This window comes from Gymnogyps californianus, chromosome 4 (genome assembly GCF_018139145.2).
Source record: "Gymnogyps californianus isolate 813 chromosome 4, ASM1813914v2, whole genome shotgun sequence".
Taxonomy (NCBI): Eukaryota; Metazoa; Chordata; class Aves; order Accipitriformes; family Cathartidae; genus Gymnogyps; species Gymnogyps californianus.
The window spans coordinates 27,032,792-27,051,670 of record NC_059474.1 but is presented as its reverse complement, the minus strand read 5'-3'; the positions used below and the strand labels follow the sequence as shown (position 1 = coordinate 27,051,670).

Sequence of the window (18,879 nt, the reverse complement as noted above, 5' to 3'; positions counted from 1 at the left end):
TAAGGAAAACACCAATGTAATTCAATATCATCCTCTTAAAACAGTCATAACAAAAATTGAGTCTTTCCTGAAAGGGAGCCAAGGAAAAGAAAACTGCACTACTGGTATCTTTTGCAGCTAGCTGTTTATATCAAATATTCCTTTCAAATAGGACTGTGTAGGAATAAAACTAGATGGGTTTTAGAGGCAAAAGAAAGGCACGCAAGGAAACTTCAGAGAAAGGGTGGTGGTGATCACAAATTAAGTCCTAAAATTAGGCAGTATTCATGCAGAAATATGCCTGTCAATCTACAGGTTGAAGGACCCAGCCTGAAAGGCTATGTAATAACATTATAGAACCAATTTAAAAATTAATGTAACATGGTTTCTAATACACTGAAACTTTTTAATGCAGTTTATATAAAGGAACGTATAGTTCCTCAGGTATAAACAAGTAGTACATTCTGAATCTTGCACAACTAAACTAGAATGGGAGTAGTGCTAGAACAGAAAGGAACCACATATATAAGTATATCATTAGTCTAAATCAAGGATGGCCACCTTCCACATGTTCAGAGGCCCTTTTATTCCCAGCCACATCTCAATGTAAAATCAATACAGCCATATTTCTATGTGGCTGATCCTGTTAGACCCAACACCCGTTCATACCCCCACCTTCTTCCCCAACAGCAGGCACAGGACTGTGCCACCCCTCGAGGTGACCTCCTGAGCACCCGGCGCTCCTGAGAGCCCACGGGCTGTCAGCACATCCTCTGTGGTCTTCCTTGCTTGTAACAGATTATGGCCAACTTTTACTCTGCCCTAAAATCAACATGAAACAGTTCCCTAGATAGTGCCCCAATGAATGTTATCTGCAGACTGTGGTATTTTGGGGAAAGAGAAAATGAGACAAAATATACAAGTACAGTTTTCTTTCTTTCCAAAAAACTATCTTTTTGTGGTGACTGCTTCTAACGCATACATTCCAGTCTTTCTAAAGCTAGCACCACAACTGGAAGATGGTGTATAACCAAGAAGATATTCTTCCTCTGAAAATATACTGTGCCTCTTGAATACTGCCCACTTCCGAAAAAAAGGCTGGAAGGTCTTAAGGTGACTACACAGAGAGTTCAAATTTCAGAGGGACTGTCTGAGTTTAGTAGGCTAGAAGAGTTCAAATTACAAAAATAATTGCTATCTGAATCACACAGTCATAAAATCAAGGTGCAAAAAGCAGCACTGAAAGATTTTTCTCCATTTGATATACTCACCAAACCTGCAATGGGGGTCGGTAGTCTATTGATCTTTTTTACCAATCCCGGCTTTATTGCATTCAGCAACCTGTTACGAGAAAGGAGTATTTATGAGTGGTAAGTCACAAAATCCAAATTATCAAACACTTGTCCCCAGCACATAAGGATTTCAGTATGGCTGGAAGAGTCTCCCCTTTCTCCTCTCCTGAAAACGCATGTGTGTACCCAAAGTTGCACCACTGAAATGAAGAAAGACTAGGAGGAAAAATATCCACAGCACAGTACCTCAACAATATTTATTTTATATCCTAAATTGATCTAGATCACATCAAGATCACGCAGGCTCTGGGTGAATTTTGTCACATCAGTCTGCCTCCATTGCCTAGAGGCAGGTCATGCCTGGAAGGGCCTGAGAGCAGAAACCCAGAAGGCATCCAGGTATCACCATAGCTTGGGAAGAACAGTCTGGCAGTTTCTGCACTGCAGGAAAGGGAGGAAGGACATACACTTTATGGGTGTCCTGTCTATTTTTCTGCATCTGTACTTGAAATTAAATGCCATCCTTTCATATGTTGTGGAGAACGGAGGTTCCCCATAACACATAAACGTGAGAAGACAAAAAAAAAGGGAGTCCAAAAAAACCCACCTCATCATGAAAACGTCATTAGGCCAGTGATACCACAGCTGAACACTGTTCAGTGTCCAAAGATTAGCAACCCCCCCAAACAAAGTTCCCCACCACCCATGAACATGCTATGAGAAGTGCTGACATGTCACATTGTTAGAATGTTCCAAAAAACGACCAAGCCGCTAAAAGTAGGGAATTTTAATTATAAAATCCTGTTGCAACAAACACTGTTTCTTTACCACCCTTCCCCCAAGAGAAAACCCTTATGCCTTTTATCCAAAGGAAAATTCAACCAGTCCCATCCACTGGGAAGAAAATCATCAGGTCAAGACACTCACTTCAAATTCAAGGTCTTTGAAGAGAAACAAAGACGTCTATGATAATTTAAAACTCTCTAAAAATGAGAATAGCCACTATGGAAGAGAGGAATCTCACTTTGTGCTGACACTGGCTCCATTCAATAACTGACTCTTCTGGAAGCCTACTGTGGTGGTAAATTATTAATATTTAATATTTGAGAGGTCTGGCAAGAAGTTTATCCTAACTAAAAGAATATTCCTTTCAACTAAAAGCTAACAGTCTGTGATTGTTTCCAACTCCCTACTTCTCAGCTAAGATAACACGGGGTGTGCCACTCCTATAGGCTCCACCAAGAGCCATCTCTCCATAGTGTCACGTTATTTACTGTTTGATTCCTTCTTAGGACTGTGGCAGTTAGGAAGCTCATTAAGGAGTCCACCCCTCCCAGGGGTGGATACCTGGCTTTGTTAACATTGAAATGATTGTTTTTCCTCACCTCTTTCTTTTTTCCCCTGAAACAGTATATAGGTTGGGTCTCTGCAATCACTTGGAGAGAACAGGGGAGCAGAGGGGGAGATGCGATTCTAAATGTTCTCTATGATTATAGTTAATAAAGCTTCTGTCCGACCTGTCCTAAATTGTACTCGTGTTATTACACACTTGGAGTCCCCACATCTCCAGCACCAGCATAATCAGGAGTGGCAACAAACTTATCTTTCAGCCTTGCACAGCAGCAACCGTATAAAACTATTATTTTCCATTTAGTTACTGCAACAGGCAATTTAAGATTTTTTTTTTTGTGTGTCAGAGCACTTCTTTCCAAATACTGTAGCTCTGTTGTGATTTCAGTCACCAATCTGCCTATTCTGTCTCAGGAAAAAAAAGGATGTATTAACTAAGGCATCCCATTTTCTTTATTACTCAAACGTGAATACATCAGGCACCATAACCAATATCGCAGGTGCAGATCAAAAGCCATAGACAATAACAGAAAGTGAAATAACGAGGTCTTAATGGAAACCTCAAATGCCAAAACCCATTGTAAATAAATCTTCAAAATGGCTTGTACAGGCTTCCCTGTGAAATATGGAAGAAGGATAAAATGAGAGGAAGGAAAGGAGCAGGGAATAAACAACATTTTAGATCCCTGTTCGGAGTCTGAAGAGGGAGGAAATGGGATGGGGCAAGATGGAAAAGCCTGAGGAAGAAAGGTCTCTATTATTAAAATGTTCACCTCCTGTTGGAAACATCTCTAAACAGTCTGGCACCAAAACCCCCAGGACTTGCTCACTGCAGAACGTGCCAAAGGGAGATTTCTTCCAGAGCAGACTGGCTGCTTTTGAATTATTGCCTCATCTAGAGCAACAGTCCAGATGCCAAAATATCGAGTGGCTTAAGCTTGCTCTGCCACCAGCCTGGCTGAAAAGCTGTACTGTTTATGCAGAGCGTCTCAATGGTCACCTTCACTGACACAGTTACTACCTGTCCCTGCTTCTCGAAAAGGCCACTGAATACACCTCTTCGTACATAGGTTAATACACACAAACTAAATTTTCTGTGCCGATTTAGACTCATATAGAGCATCTGTCTTGATATGTAAAGTTTTATCAGCTCCGGTAAGTTTCTGTTGAAATACAGGGCAAACAAAAACCCTAGCCGTTTTGCACCGGGGACGTGGAACAAGGCCCTTGGCCATGGCCCAGGGGAAAGAGTCTGCAGGGGAGAAAACACTAATCCACACCTTCCCCTGGCAACCCCATACAACTGCAGTCCCACGCTTTCTTGCCCTGCCGACCCAACCAAAGGACTTGGCTGCCCTGGGCCTCCCATCCCCAGCCATGTCTCAGGTTCAAGAGTTTGCACGGGAGAAAACTTGCAGCGCACACCTTCCTCTGGCAGCCCCACTGCATCTGCAGCTCTAGCCTTTGTCCCTCCCCCAATCCTAATCCTAACACTAACCCTAATCCTAACCCTTGGCTCATTCTGAGGTGAAAACACTCAGACATGACCCCAGCGACCAAGTTCACAGAGGAGAAAACATTTGCAGCCTAAACCTTCCTCCAGCCCCACTACACTGGCCCCATTTCCAGCCCCACTACAGCTGCAGCTCTGGGCTTTGTCACTCTCCCAGCCCTAAACCTGATCATAATAGTGCGTGTTGACCTGTTAATAAACATTTGTTGTTATTTTTCTGTGCCACTCAAAAAAAAGATTTTGTAAAAAAAACCCCACTGGTTGCCATTCAGAAGCATTGGCAACCAGTACATGGCTGAGTACTGTCCTGCCTACTGCACTGCAGACAGCAGAAAAGTCAGACATCAGGCAGTCATCAACATGACTGTAACCAGAAGCAGCAATTTTTCTGCACTTTGCTGCACAGCAAGTCTAGATACCTGCACCAGTCTAGATACCTGCACCATAGGCATCTATGGACAGGGGAACAATTCCAGCGTCTGTTGCCCAACCTCACAGTTATCTCTGAAAATTTTGTATGGCATTACATTACTCCCCATCTCCCCCCCAAAAAAGACAAAACAACTTCACATTCTTCTGGAATCACAAATTTGATAATTTAAGCATCAGAAATCCTGCTGAATGGATCGTTCTAGGCCATTAAATTAAATCTTTAAAAATATATTTGTATTGCAGCAATCCCTGAGAAAGGTATGGAAAACACAGTGGCAGGACAAGTGTTACGGGAGCAACGTAGAACGCATCAGCTTCTACATCAGCTGAAACACACACACATTGTTCAGCGCTTTACTTTCACAACATTTACTTCCGTTACAAAAGTTAACCGTATCACCTTTGTACCAAGTCACAGAGGGCAGGCAATCAATGTAAGCCTTGCTACAACATACATTTAAGGCCCTATCCCCAGATCATGTCGGACAAGTTACTTCCATCATCCATTCTTGCAGCAGGAAGACACTTGAAGGCACTTGCTCAAAAAACACACCTAGTTGATGGCACATGAAGATCCTCTGCCTCAGACATCTGATCTGTCTGGCCAGTTTAGCAATACTGATCCGTCTATGGAAGGCACTAAGGTCCCTACTGGCAGGTTCAGACAGAGGGTTGAAGCCTAACAGGGCTTGACTTCTACTGAGACTTTGAGTGATGACTCACTGCTCTGAATACCTCCCAGCTCCTGCTGACCCTGCCTGATACTAACTCTTTCCTCCAAGGAAGCAGTCCTTTTTCTTGTGCAGTAAAAATCATCAGGGCTCAAGTATATTCATCCTTGCGAGGGCACGGAGGGCAGACACACTGCTCACTCCTAATGTAAATGTCAGACCCCAGTCTTGCCCCAAACTACCATCAGTTGCAAGCCCAGGCTCTCCCAAGCACAAATTTAGTTCAGGTTTTTGTACAGCTGTGTTCTTCAAACATAGAAAATCCTCAAGCGGATGTGCATCTTCTAAAGAACAAAGCAAAACCTTTACATCACTGTGTACCACATTCTGCTACACCAAGGTTGGTGAGCTACTGTATAAATGGTAAGAGAGTGGAACTGTCGAAGTTGGAATAGAAGTGTTGCTTTTGTTGGGGTTTTTTTGTTTGTTTGGCATTTTTGTGGGTTTTTTTGTTTTTGTTTTGTTTTTAAGGTATTGGTACTATTGTTCATACTCCTGCATCTAAGAAAACAGATGTCAATGGGACAAGTCCAACTAAGCAGTCCTGAGAGATAACAAAACAGGATGACTTTAAATCTTCAATTATTTTCTCCTTTTTCCTTCCCCTCCAGTAAGATACTGCTAATTTAAGGTCTGACACCACACTGTGAGGGAATAGTGATTGAAAAAAACCATAAAACAATGTCCTTCTGTACTGTTTTCAAAAGAAGAATGTATGTACATTCCCCAAACTTGACCTTTTTGGTAGCTGGGGTTTGGTGACCAGCAGACATTTTGGAGACGACTGGCAAAACAAATTTAGGGAGGACTTTTTAAAACTTTAGCTTTCAGCCAACTTGTTTCTCGCAGAAATCATTCTGGAGTATTAACAGCTACTTATGCAAGAAATTAATGACATGGGGAAGAAAAAAGAAAGAACAGAAATATAAAGATTGTAATACTTCTCCTATTGAGGCTTTCTGGTACCTGATATGACCAGTGTTTCTCTGACATGACCAGAAGGAAGATATGATAGTGAAATCTCAAGGAACTTTTTAACAGTAAAAGAAGCAAAGACATGACAAAAAGAAATACAGATAAAATAGTTCTTAAAAGCATTCAGACAAAATATGATGAACACAAAAACCCCCAACAATCCCACCAAGCACCCAAAAGACAATAACCCAAAACAGGATAAAACCAAGCCTCTTCAGGCTCCATCCACAAAACCTCAGTCTCTACACACACACGACCTATTCTCCAGACCCTGCAGGCTCTCAGCTGGGATTTCTGCCAACCACCCTTAGCATTTACACACCTGTCCTGAGTCAGGACAATCCTCTGTTCTTCACTTCTCAAAGTCCTCCTGCCACTTTCAGTCCAACATCCGCACACCCATCCTCCCTTTTCCCCGTGCCAGGTGCAGGCTTGGACTCTTTGGTAGTTAGCTGTTAAATGAAGCACAGTAAGACACTGCATAGAAGCTAAAACCTTAGAGCTGTCTTACCTTATGGAAATGACAGGGCATGATGGAAGTGGAAAGCTGCTCCATCCCCACTCTTATAGGGAGAACCTAGGTCATTTCCTTCCCCCGACAAAAGCCAGCTCTGATAGGTATGGGAAGAATCAATTGCTCTATTCGGTGCTGTCCCCAAGGCTTGGCATTCCAGGAGATAAGGTATCTCCACAGCAGGACAGACACGCTGAAATCAGTACTAGCCACTGTGTGACTAACCTATTAGACCTTCCTGGGGTTGTTTATCACCAGTTAAGAATTTGAAAAACTTCTGCCAGGAAGAGAAGGCGTTTCAGGCAACAGCTGATAAAAGATCTAATGAAAAGCACCAAGACAACTTGAAATGAAATTCTTGCAAGAAAGCGTCAGTTAAGAAAATATTCAGAGGATGGCTGCCAAAACCCAGCCTCCAAAAAGACCTTGTTTCTAAGAGGAAGTGAAAGAGAAGCACTTTCAGAGAATAAGCTTCAGAAAAGGAAAAAAAGAAAGGTTGAAGTGATGTGTGTTCACAGATCAATCCAGGCTGGAGGGACAGGTATCCAACAGAGTTCTTTGCTCAAATAACAGATCATATTCCTAAAAAGAAAAGCTGACTAATGACCTGATCTTAAAGTAAAAGGGCATTTCATATTAGAGAGTTCAGGAAATTCTATCCACAGTAAACCTTCACAGAGACATTTCTCTTTTTAAATTAAGCTTTACAGATTCACATTCTAACAAGCAGCCTTTCAGCACTTGATAATTATTAGCCCAGACAGCTTCAGTATCCACATATTTTAAACTCATGCTCTAGTGGCAGCTCCAAAATGCCCCCAAATAGTTGAAAAGGAGAGAAAAATCCACTATTAGTCTTAAAGATGAACAAATCACGTTGAAACAGCAGACAATGAAAAGTCAAAATATTTTGTTGCAAAGGAAGTAGTAAAGAAGTTTCAAAATATAGAGATGTTCTTGAGATCACAAAAATATTTTTGGGAAAACATTCTCGAGTGATTGCTAATGATGCCCCTGACATTATTTATTTAGGATCAGATGAACAAGGTGCTTTTTTAACAAGCAGGACAGAACTGATTTTGTCCTATAAAGGGCTCACAGTGCAGTCTGATAAGTAAAAGGCAAATAAAGAACTATGCAAATATGTAGCATTGAGAAAACAAGGATGCCAAACACAGGATAGCATGGGTCTTGCTCTGCCAAAGACTAAAAATATGAACAAGATAGAGGCCTTGCAAAACAGCTCAAGAAAGGCAACAGGGAAGATTGTGTATAAATAGCTCGTGAAGCTATTTTTACAGAACCTACCACCACAATGACTGACATGAAGAGCGTCCCATGCACCTATAGATTTACAATTCACACATAGTTTTACACTGAGTAGCAATGGCCATGGATAATTGCCCAAGGTATGTATCAATATAATTTCTTAAACATACACTCTTGGAAAGCTGAAACCTCTCACAGGATTACCTGCTTTGCACTTGAGCAACACTCCATCTGAATGGGCCAGTGTTCCATGGTCTCTTGCCCTGTCAATTACCAAGCTTCACTGAAAAAACTCTGTATTTAGTCTGCTGAGATGCTTTTTTTTTTTTTTTTAAACATAAATACAAAGACAGGCCATTCTGGCTGTACTCAAGCATGCCCCTCAATGGCTGTTCTCCTCTTCTCATGCACACAGCTGAGCATTACGGTTTACGTTACCTTTGACCCCTCACCTAAACCGTACTAATAAATAGCTCTTCATTATAACACAGCAATAAAACTTAAAGATTAAAAACTCTGAATTCATATAAAACTGTTTCAAATGTCCTCACACGAACCTACATCTCAATGCTTAATGAGCCTTGGGGCCCGTCTCTCTAAACTGGAGACATGCCAAATCCATGATGCTGATAATGTTTTGGCTTTACAACGCAAAGCCTGAAAACCGCAGGAGAACACCAATCCCTTCCAACCTCAAGGCATGGGTCACATTCAAAACTCCAAGTATGCCTATGAAACTCAAATACCTTCTTAGTTTCCAGGAATAGGAAATTCAAGCAAAAGCCTAATTAAGCGTAAGGGCTGGGCATCCACTAACTTCTCCAGTGAGGTATCTGGCAAGACAAGAGTCTCTGCGCTGTACACTACACAGCCAAGTGCTGAACTGATGCCAGGCCTATACCACTGACAGACAAGTAGAATAACATATCTGCAAAATCCTACAATCTACAAAGATGACTGAGTATTTGTTTTCCCCTACTGGGTCTCCATAAGTGGCATGGTAATTTTACATAAGTGACATAACTTGCAAGAAGAATCTGATTTTTAAACAGCCAAACAACTGAAACACCATATATACAGTGAAGGCTCTTCTCCATACCTAACGGTACCACTGACTCAGAAGACAAAGTTTTACTATTCCATGGCATTAAACTTGCACTGATCTGGCACATATCCAGCCCTTGCTGAAAACAGCATTCATGTCAGCCCAAAGCTTGGTCAGATGCACTACTACCATGATGCAAGCCCAAAGAAACTCTGCTCCCTGAGAAAAAGCAGCTCATTCATCACCAGTGACATGAAGAACACAAGCTTAGGAGATTTCTTAATTATAGAAGAAAATTATTCTCATGACAGAGTAAATGATAAATTCCATTAAGTAATTCTTGATCACAGTCACTTTCAGCTCACTCAGATTTATAGCTACACTTCACTTTTTCTTTGAATACTATTAAAATAATCCATGTGCATGACTAACTTCTCACTTTTTTTTTTTATTTAGAACTAAAACCTAAAAACTTTCTTGTACTTTTTAAGAGATTATATTCCTAACGTGCACAGCTGAAGGGAACTGCCTTTCCTAGATACTGTCCTACACAAGAAAAAGTGTAAAGCTTTTTCCTTAATTCACTGTACATACCCAATTTTACCAAGATTACTTAAAAGCAATAAAATACCTTCGTATCTGCTCTTCCAAAAAATACCAAAAAAGTTACAGAGACAAAGAATCCTGGTTTCACACAATAAGCATAGTTTCTGCACATCTTACTAAGCTACATAACACCATGTGCTAATATACAAAATAAGTGTCTCTAAGAAACAAAGAAGAGTTTGGGAAAATGCTCATAAGTTGGTATCCAGAATTGTATATGCAAATGACATCCATCTAACCACATACAGTTATTCCTCTTTCACTTTTGTATGTTTATGCCATGACTTCTCAAGGTATGCAGTTAAATATTCGTTAGAACTTTCATGCTTGAGAAAAATCAAAGATTTATTATGCCTGCATTTACTGCTATAAATTGATTTACATACATAAAACAGACACAGAGCTCAACTGTTCTACATACAGAACCCAAGGTATTACACACAATCATGACACCGTTTGACTCCACTGCAAAGCCAAATCATTTCTGCTGATATCTAAATCTGGATTCGGTTTGAGTTTGTTGTTTAAGGTCCTTTACCCAGAATCCACATCCCAGTTGTTGTTACTCTTCTTTACGGTTTGGTCCTATTCCTGACATTAGAATCTCATTACCACTAATACAAACTTTCAGGGTGGCTGGACTCCCAGTACTGCTTGATTCCAGAAAAAGTTTGAGAGAAAATATGATCCCAATTGCATGTCCGAAATACTTACAGATATATTGGATATATATCACCCTCGGATAGTCATATCAAAGCAAGTAAATAACTTGGATTTTCCAAGTCTCACATCCCCAGAGATCCCTCTAACTGCTGAATGCCCAATGTGAAAGAAGGAATCCTGCAGTAGCAGAGCTGTGCAAGGGGAGGTGGGTGGCAAGGAGAACGGAAAGGAACTGCTCGCTTTAAAAACACACTTACAGGAATATTAGAGCAGTTACAACTGGGCAAGGTTGCAGGAAGACGTATGCATTTTTGTCTTCATGTAGTAATTTCTAAACTTATTAATAGCAATTGTTGCATGGTTAGAAATAAAAGCAACTTCACCTTCCTTATCTGCTGTTTCAGAAAAGGAACAGAACTACCCAAGTCAGTGGGGCAGGTGGACAGAGACAGCATATACTTTTTCTTTTGCAATCAACCTTCATTCAGATGCCTGAATCTGTAGAATAGGAACACCTAAGCATTGCAACAACCAGATCTAATTTATTCCTGATTAATCCTCTAGCTTCTTATGGTATCTGGGTCAAACCTAAATGTTAAAGCTTTGTAACAACAACAACAACAAAAACACACACAGAAAACCCACAAAACCCAAAACCAAACATATGCTGGAGTGGAAATTGGGGATTTCTAGTGATATTTTCTGCTACTGGTGTTGTATTCCTCCCTCATATAGCTTTCCACTATGTCCCCAGGAGGGCACATTTGCCCACCCGTGCAGAAGCATAGCCAGGAAACTCCTCGGTCTTTGCATATGAGAATTTAATACACAAAGCAAGAACAGAGCAAGAACTGCCTCCGCCTAGCTATGATGTCCCTCGCTGAAATCACCATCTGCACTGATGTCAGACAGCTATGCTAAAAAGCCATGAACTCATTTCAGACAAACAGAAGTCATAGTCACTGGCTTCTCAGGACAGCTGGGTGAACAATTACAGCCGGCTCTGTCAGGGAAACTGCACAAGTGGGCTTTCAAATATCCAGAAAGAAGGGCGGGCTTGTGTTACTCTCATCTGTCAGCTTGCCACTTTACGGCATCCTGCATTGTTTAAATACGTTCCTCAGCTCCTGAGTTGAGTGCGTCAAGCTATAGAAGTGTCGTAATGAGGCCAGATCGAGATGCCAGCCACAGCGTAAACACTACCAGAGGGGCAGGTACAATGCTTGTGGGTGCTTGTGGCTAGCACACGCGTGCAGGGCTGCTCTGCTAGTCAGGCTAGTGGTCCATAACACATCCATCCCAAGAGTCCAAGCTTTTGGCTTCGCACAGTTGTATTAGTTTTCATTTATTCAAATCAGTGGATAGTTGCTAGATGTGAATGAACCGTTTATAACCAGTGTAGTGATGTGTGCCTGAGTTTGCAAGCTGTGTAGGCCATAGACATCAGGATCAACTGGAGGGAGGCCTGGCATTACTATGCATAAGGCTCCAAGAATCCTGCTCTAGACATAGACAAAGATTCCGCCTGTGCCATTTTGCACGTGGCTAGTCTTGACTGTTTGGGGAATGGACTCTGGCATGGTGGCTACCCCCCTTCCCTTCTGCAAAACACCTGCAAAGTCAGAAGGTAGCTTGAGACATGTTTGGGACATTCAAGGCATACTGGCTGTGTCACCACTCCTGACATCGGTTTCCAGTCCTCTAGCTGCTGGGATCCCTCAGAACCCAAGCTCGCTTTCAGTCCTCATCACAAAATACAACAGGCACGGAAAACACTGAAACAACCATGTGGAAGTAAGCACTACACACTCACATGGACATCACCCACACTAGTGTCTGCCTATGAGTTGCCAGTTAACGACACTATCAGTGAGTACTGTCCTGTGGAGATAAACTGAGGCAAGTTTAGCTTTCCCCTAAAATTTCAACAAATCAGATAAACCAGACCAAAGGCAATGAATTCTTCCATCTTCAGAAACCTAAGACAGCTATAATTTCTTTCTTGTCCTCTGAAGTTTATCAGAAACTTTGAGATCAGGTTTTCATCTACTTGTTGAGGTCAGCTGCGATGAAAGCACAGCAGATTGGAAGGAGGTTAAAAGAAAGCTTGAATACCACTAGATTTTGTTCATGAGGTATCCAGGTAGGTCTCCGACAAACCAGAAAAATCCTGTCTAGAAAGACAATATTGCCTGTGGCAGCTTTACTAGCACTTCTTCACTGAGCAACAGATAAAAAAAATTAACTATCAGTGCTTCACTTGCCAAAGCCTGTACTTTTTGAAGACATTAAGAGTTCTCAGTGTTACACCTCAAATTTCTGTTGAGTTCTTTATTTTACAGTGGACTTGGAACCAGTGAGGAGCACACTTATTGTTGGCCTCATAATTTGTTCATCATCAGAAAGCCAAACTTGAAGGCCAAATTGGTAGCTCTCTGGTTAATGCTCTGTAGCCTAATAGAGTTTTACCCACTAACCACAGCTGCCAGGAGCGGGATGCAATACAAACATCATGGCCTCTCAGATTTGAGGTTGAGGAGATACATGTCTTCAGACTGATTTGCACTGATCCACAGGTGGTAAATGAGGACAAGCAATTTGCCCAACATCACAGAACAATTTAGTAGTATAACCAAGTGTTGTCCCTTGACCTGCTTATTACAGGAGCTCACAGCCTCCTAAGAAATACATATTTATTCGTTTCATTAGCAAAACATTAGTTAGTTAAGCTTTCCATCTTAAAGATTTCCAGAATTTAAATCAGACTACCTCTGCTTACTTGCAGATAAGATTACAATCTAATCTTGAAATACACATCCCCTACTTCTCATGCAACACAATTCAACCTTAACATTTAAAGAGCACTGTGAAGTGATTCAGCACACAGCACTTCCCTTGAACACACAGAGGAGAGAGATCTTGTGCAAGAGGCAACCCTTAAATACAAAGAGGTAAACTACATGCTCCTTCCGAGTTACACAACTTTTGATCAACAATAACAACTACTTCCCTCCTCCCAAAGCCACTCCTCAGCAAAGACATGCAACTACAATCAAACTAGATCATATCATTTCCTTTTTTTTTCCCCCCTTCAACAGCTAAAGTTCAAGCTGTCTGATTAATGACACCATTGAGATATACTATTTACACAAGTAGGTTTCAAAGCTATCGTAAGCTACCTAGAGTTGAGTTACAGGATATTAGCTCAACTCTGCTGCTGAAAACAGTTTCCAAGTTCCAGTCCTTTCATAGTATAAAACTTAACCAATAGCTGCAATGGTCCAGCTAAACATCTCAGGAGATCTCATTTATAAATTTCAATATGCATTCAGTTCTGCACAGGCTTTGTCCTTCTGGTGTGCAAAGACAGCTTTTACCAACTTCAGTGACAACCCTGCACACCCAGGGAAAGAAATTGGTCCATACAGGTGATTCAGATCAGTGGATTCTCCCGAACTCTTAACAACCTGCATGGGATTTTCAGAGAACTACGGGCATTAGGGCACACTTCCAAATTGCTCTTAAAAGTCACCAGCTTTGGCATCTAAGCCCACAACATGCTTTTAGAAGACTCTGCCTAAAAGCTAGCTATTAAAACCACAGAGAGAAATGTGCAAAGGCTAACTTGCATCTCTTGTCCAAAAATTACAAAACACATCATTCAAATACACCTTTAGGTAAAATTTAGAGGATGCCTTTCCAGAAACTATAAAAGCAGCTGAGTATTGATGGTATTCAGATGGCTAACTCTTGATAGTGTTTGGACCTGGAGTTGGTCCAAAACGCCTCACTGTAGCAGAGACGTCCGCAGGCAGGTGTGGAACACCATTTGCCAATCTGTGGTTAACATCTTTAAATAAAAGGAAACCAAAAGCAAACATCATTTTTACTTAACATAACTTAACTAAGGACCTGGGGTGGAGTGAGGGAAGCACTTTGCAAAACCTGTTTTCTTTAAGCCACATTTCAGTCCTCACCATAACAATAGCTTTGGCACTGAAATGATGCTGCACTGAAATACCAGTGTGCACAATGTCAAAACTCGCAAAAGGAAACCAACAATTGGACTTACTAGCTAAAGTTCATTTCGGCTTTAGTCAAGATTGTATTCAAGGCTCAAAACTGTGTTACTTACTCACACAGAAGAATGCCGTTTTCTAATCCAGAACGAAAATCTTTCTCACCAAAACTTCTGCCTGTCACTTGCTGCAAAAGAGTAGAGGGAAACAAAAGAGTGACATCTATTAGAAGGTGTGCTTTACAAGAACAATTCATAACATTCAGTTAAAGTATCTGCTGCATAGGAAACGTCGGAGCTTTACAGGCCTTGCCAAAGGACTAAATTGTGTCCATCAACCAGCTTCCTCCTTCTCATTTCATCGAGCTATTTAGCGCATAGAACAAAGTATTTGCTCTGGCCAGTGCAATTACAGATTATAACAGAGCTGTTTTCTAGAAGTAAAAAACAAAAACAACAAACCAAAAACTACAATGTAATCTTCAGAATATTTTTAAAAATTTATTCAATAGCGTTTTGAATTTTAAAACTATTGTATTTAGACAAACTATGTATTTTTACTGCTTTTTTTGCACCATGTTAAAGGTCTTGTACTGGGCTTGAGCTTTTGGCCTTTAACCTATCACCTTTATAGAATAAGCAAAGGCAATTGGAAGCGCTGGCATGAGTTATAGCCCTTCAGACACATGCCACAATACTCTTGGTCATATTAAGTTATATTTCACATCATGAAGTCAACTATGAGCATGAATACAAACTCAGTGAAAGCTAAGGTTTAGGCACCTCCTCACAGTCTTGTCAGGGATGCTTGGACCAGGAGGTACATGCTGCATTATGAGCTCTTAAGCCAGTCTGTGCTGCTTAGGGACAGACCATCTAGGAACCGTCTAGGAATCCCAGTCTCGCCTGAGGGTGCTGGATGCTACAAGCATGACTGAACCCCCATTTATGACTCACTGTCATGTTGACAATGGCTTGCCATTCATCCTCAAATCATTCTCAACAGATGATGTGTTCAGTTAAAAGGAAAGAATACTTTTTATTACCACCAGCAAATATATAAAAATAGATGCTATGTTTAGAGAGCGCTGAACAGAAACAAAACAAAGCAAAAAAAGCCTGCCTAGTTTTTAATTGTCCTCCAGGAGGTCTTCTCCTCACCCAGCCAAAACATTTACCGGATGCTTATAGAGTTCTCATGGCTTGCATCCAATCTTTCAGCAAGACCCTTGCTCTGGGCGTTGCTTCCACCATAGAGAATAGTGACTTGGGGACACATCTGTCCTTATGTCCCCATTTTCTCCTTGCTGTTCCATTCAGATACAAGACCCTTCGCCTCCCAGTTTCCTGTCATAAAGACAGCAATTTATAAAAGCTGACAAGTTTGGCACTTTCCCACGGGATTATCAAATGCACCAGCTTCACAAACGCCGGTTATAGCTACGCACAGTCTTAGACAGAGAACAACACTTTTTTTGAATTGAAGTGCAAATGCAAAGCCTAAAACCTAATCCCCCACTTAATTATAAACATATTGTTTTTTCCAATGTGAAGGAACTTCTCCCAGCAAACTGGTATGACAATGTGCAAACTTTAACCCCCCATACTCTGAAAACTGTATCATAAAGACATCAGTCGACAATCATATTTTATGCAAATGCACAAAGTAGAACAAGGCACTGTGCTGCCCTCATACCTCAGAAGAAAACAGATGCAATTTGCCAGTAGTAAATGACCTCTAATCATTTAAACTATCTCTAATCATAGTAAATCATCTCTAATCTTGATCTGCTGCAACACAGGGAAATCATGACAATAAAACCATTAGTATTTGGGATGAACAATAGACAGAGCACATAAAAACTGACTTTTATTTCATCCATAAAGTACAGTACAGAAAGGAGTACAGGAAGAGCTATTTCATAACAGCCTGACTCGTAGTGCTTTTTTCATCTATGCAGAAAAAAAAAAAATTAAAAAATGATAGTCATCTTATTTCACTCCTCAACATCAAATGTTCCCCCTATGGAAGTCAACCTTTTCATGTGTTTGTTGAACACCCTCATTCACCAGGGAGCAGTACTGAAACTGTTAACACAATTCAGGTAAGAATCTACCTGCCAAAAGCTGTCACCTGAGTATCGCTGTCATTACTGCTGATGTAGGAAAGTTTCATACATAATTTCTGGCCGCACGAATAAAATCATGAAATGCAAATGCACAGCTGAAACAACAATTCATCCAGCAAGAGGTACAACAGAAACTGACAGCAGGTGAGGAAAGACAGGAAGGTCCAGGAACAGTGCATGTCTGTTTGAAAAGGAACTGGAAGTAAATGAGGCATGGAAAGGTTTATGCCTATTCTAGATGATCCAGCTGCAGAGGGGAAACATTAATCAGCTACAAGTCTCCTGATTTAGCCAATTAAAATGTAAGACCAGTTCAACAGAGAAAAGCTAAAAACTAAAAATAAGCATGAAAATGACATTATAAATGACAAAGCTAAACCCAAAAGGGGACCAAGAAGAGCAAGAAGCTGGGTCCACCTTTTCCAGAGGAAATTAGAGCTCAGTTTCTTGGCGTATGCACACACATACACATGTGCATGCATACACACATACACCCCCCTCTCTGCAGAGGCCACTTTGGGCCATACCCTCAAGAAAACTACAGCAGGCCCACAGGCCAGCCTTGTGCACGTTGCTGGGATAACCTTTGCTCAGCACACTGTGAGCAGGAGGAGCGAGGATTTAAACTGACTTCAGGCAAAAGGATTGGCACTCTCATATTTACAGAGTCCTGCATAGCTAAGTGCATACTAAAGTTTGCCCTAACCCATGTAAAAAGGAAAGCACGTGCATTAGCCATGGTATCACAAAACCGTTGCATGCATCACAGGACCATATTAATGTTATAAATCTAGGCATTGGTCAGTTCCTACTACCTTATCTTCTTCCATCTCTGGAAAAAAGCCTCCAGTTTGACTGCTGGATGAAACTCTGAAAACACGGACATACAAGAACTAGAGAGTAGCATTTACAGTGCTTCTACTGAGCTTTACTGGACAAAAGAAAATTGTACATCTGCAGCCAGGTACAGAAAACTAGAAGAAGGGGGAACAGATCTTTAGCCCATCAGCTTTCGTACTACAGAGAACTGGTGTTTAGAACTGAACCTGCACAAAGAGAGTCATGGACAAATGCAAGGTAGTCTGTATCCTGGACTGCTGCCTTCAGTCCAGGATAAAAAGCAACACCAAAAACCAATGAAGATGTTAACCGAGAGAACATTGGGACCTGGCCTTTCTTCGCAAGGCCCTCTCTAGACCATCACATCTTACATGCTTTTGAGACACAACTCCATCTGCTACCTAGCATAGCCCCCACGTCACTGGTACAGACCAGCACACTTCGGCAGTACAGGAGGAAGCAGGATACATGGAAGAGTTCCCTATTCACTTCTCCAATGCCAGCACACTGTAATTCTCTGCAGTGCAGAGGTACCAAAGTTATAACAAAGCACCTTACAGGCAAAACACAAGCTGTATCCTGCTAATGGTTACTAAAAATGCCTGCTACTTCTTTAATAAATTCTATAAAGCTGAGAGGAAAAGAGCTGCCTTTCCATATGATACTGTAAATTAAAAATAGAGAACAGAAGCGAAACAATATAATTCATTATTGTGCTTCATTATGTGAGGAGGAGTTGTTTTTATTCATCATCTGGATGATATTTTCTTCTCTGTAAAAAGCTGCAAGCATCTTCAACCAGGGCAATTATTTGACTGCCGGACACATTCCTCAGTTTCACTGGCACTTAACCCAGAAAATGAACCTAAAATGAATAATAAAAGTTTTTCCAAAAGGAATATTAGGAGACTAAACCACAGCACACTGACTCTCTATCACAAACTTATGGCAAGAACTTTAATATGTATTTACACACAGTAACACTTCTTATATACAGTATTGTTGCTGATTAACTCCTTTGTTCTTTGCAGTTACGCATGCCACTAAATTTATGTCATCAAGGATGGCTGTCATCCAGCCACTAACCAGTGCCATATTACACAACTCTATTTTCACTAAGCTTCAGTTCACATTGTTTTCGTTGCATTTTATATTGCTGCTGGTGCTTCCTGAGATGGAGCTTGCAAAGCCTCTGGTGTCAAAACAGCTTAAGGGCGTGAAAAAGAAAAGGTGACAAATTAGTGAGCAGATGCTGGCCTCAGGTGAAATTTACCTCGGCCAACGCGATGTAAGTAGTTGAATAAACACTAGGTCATCAGGGACAACACTTTGAAAATAGTTAGCTTCATTTTCTATGTGCACATCCGAAAATAGCATGTAAAACAGTGAACAAAAATATAGAGACAGCAGGTAGAGGTCTTTCTTTGCTACTCGTCAGGCATTTTGGAGAGCTTGTGAAGCATGGCAGCAAGGAAAGAAAGATTTTCAAAGTTTGGTAGGCTGTTCACTTCTTTGTACATTGG

The 18,879-nt window shown here is 41.1% G+C and overlaps 1 protein-coding gene across 1 annotated transcript in view; it reads right to left on the bottom strand.

The window, feature by feature from the left end:
* Positions 1-18,879, bottom strand: part of LIMCH1 (LIM and calponin homology domains 1) — a 180,198-nt gene that overhangs the window by 98,676 nt on the left and 62,643 nt on the right. Inside the window, exons 2-3 of the mRNA XM_050895648.1 lie at positions 14,505-14,575; positions 1,251-1,320 (exon numbers count right to left, since the gene is read on the bottom strand). The gene's annotated coding sequence lies outside the window, so the exon portion shown is untranslated. The remainder of the gene's footprint in view (positions 1-1,250; positions 1,321-14,504; positions 14,576-18,879) is intronic.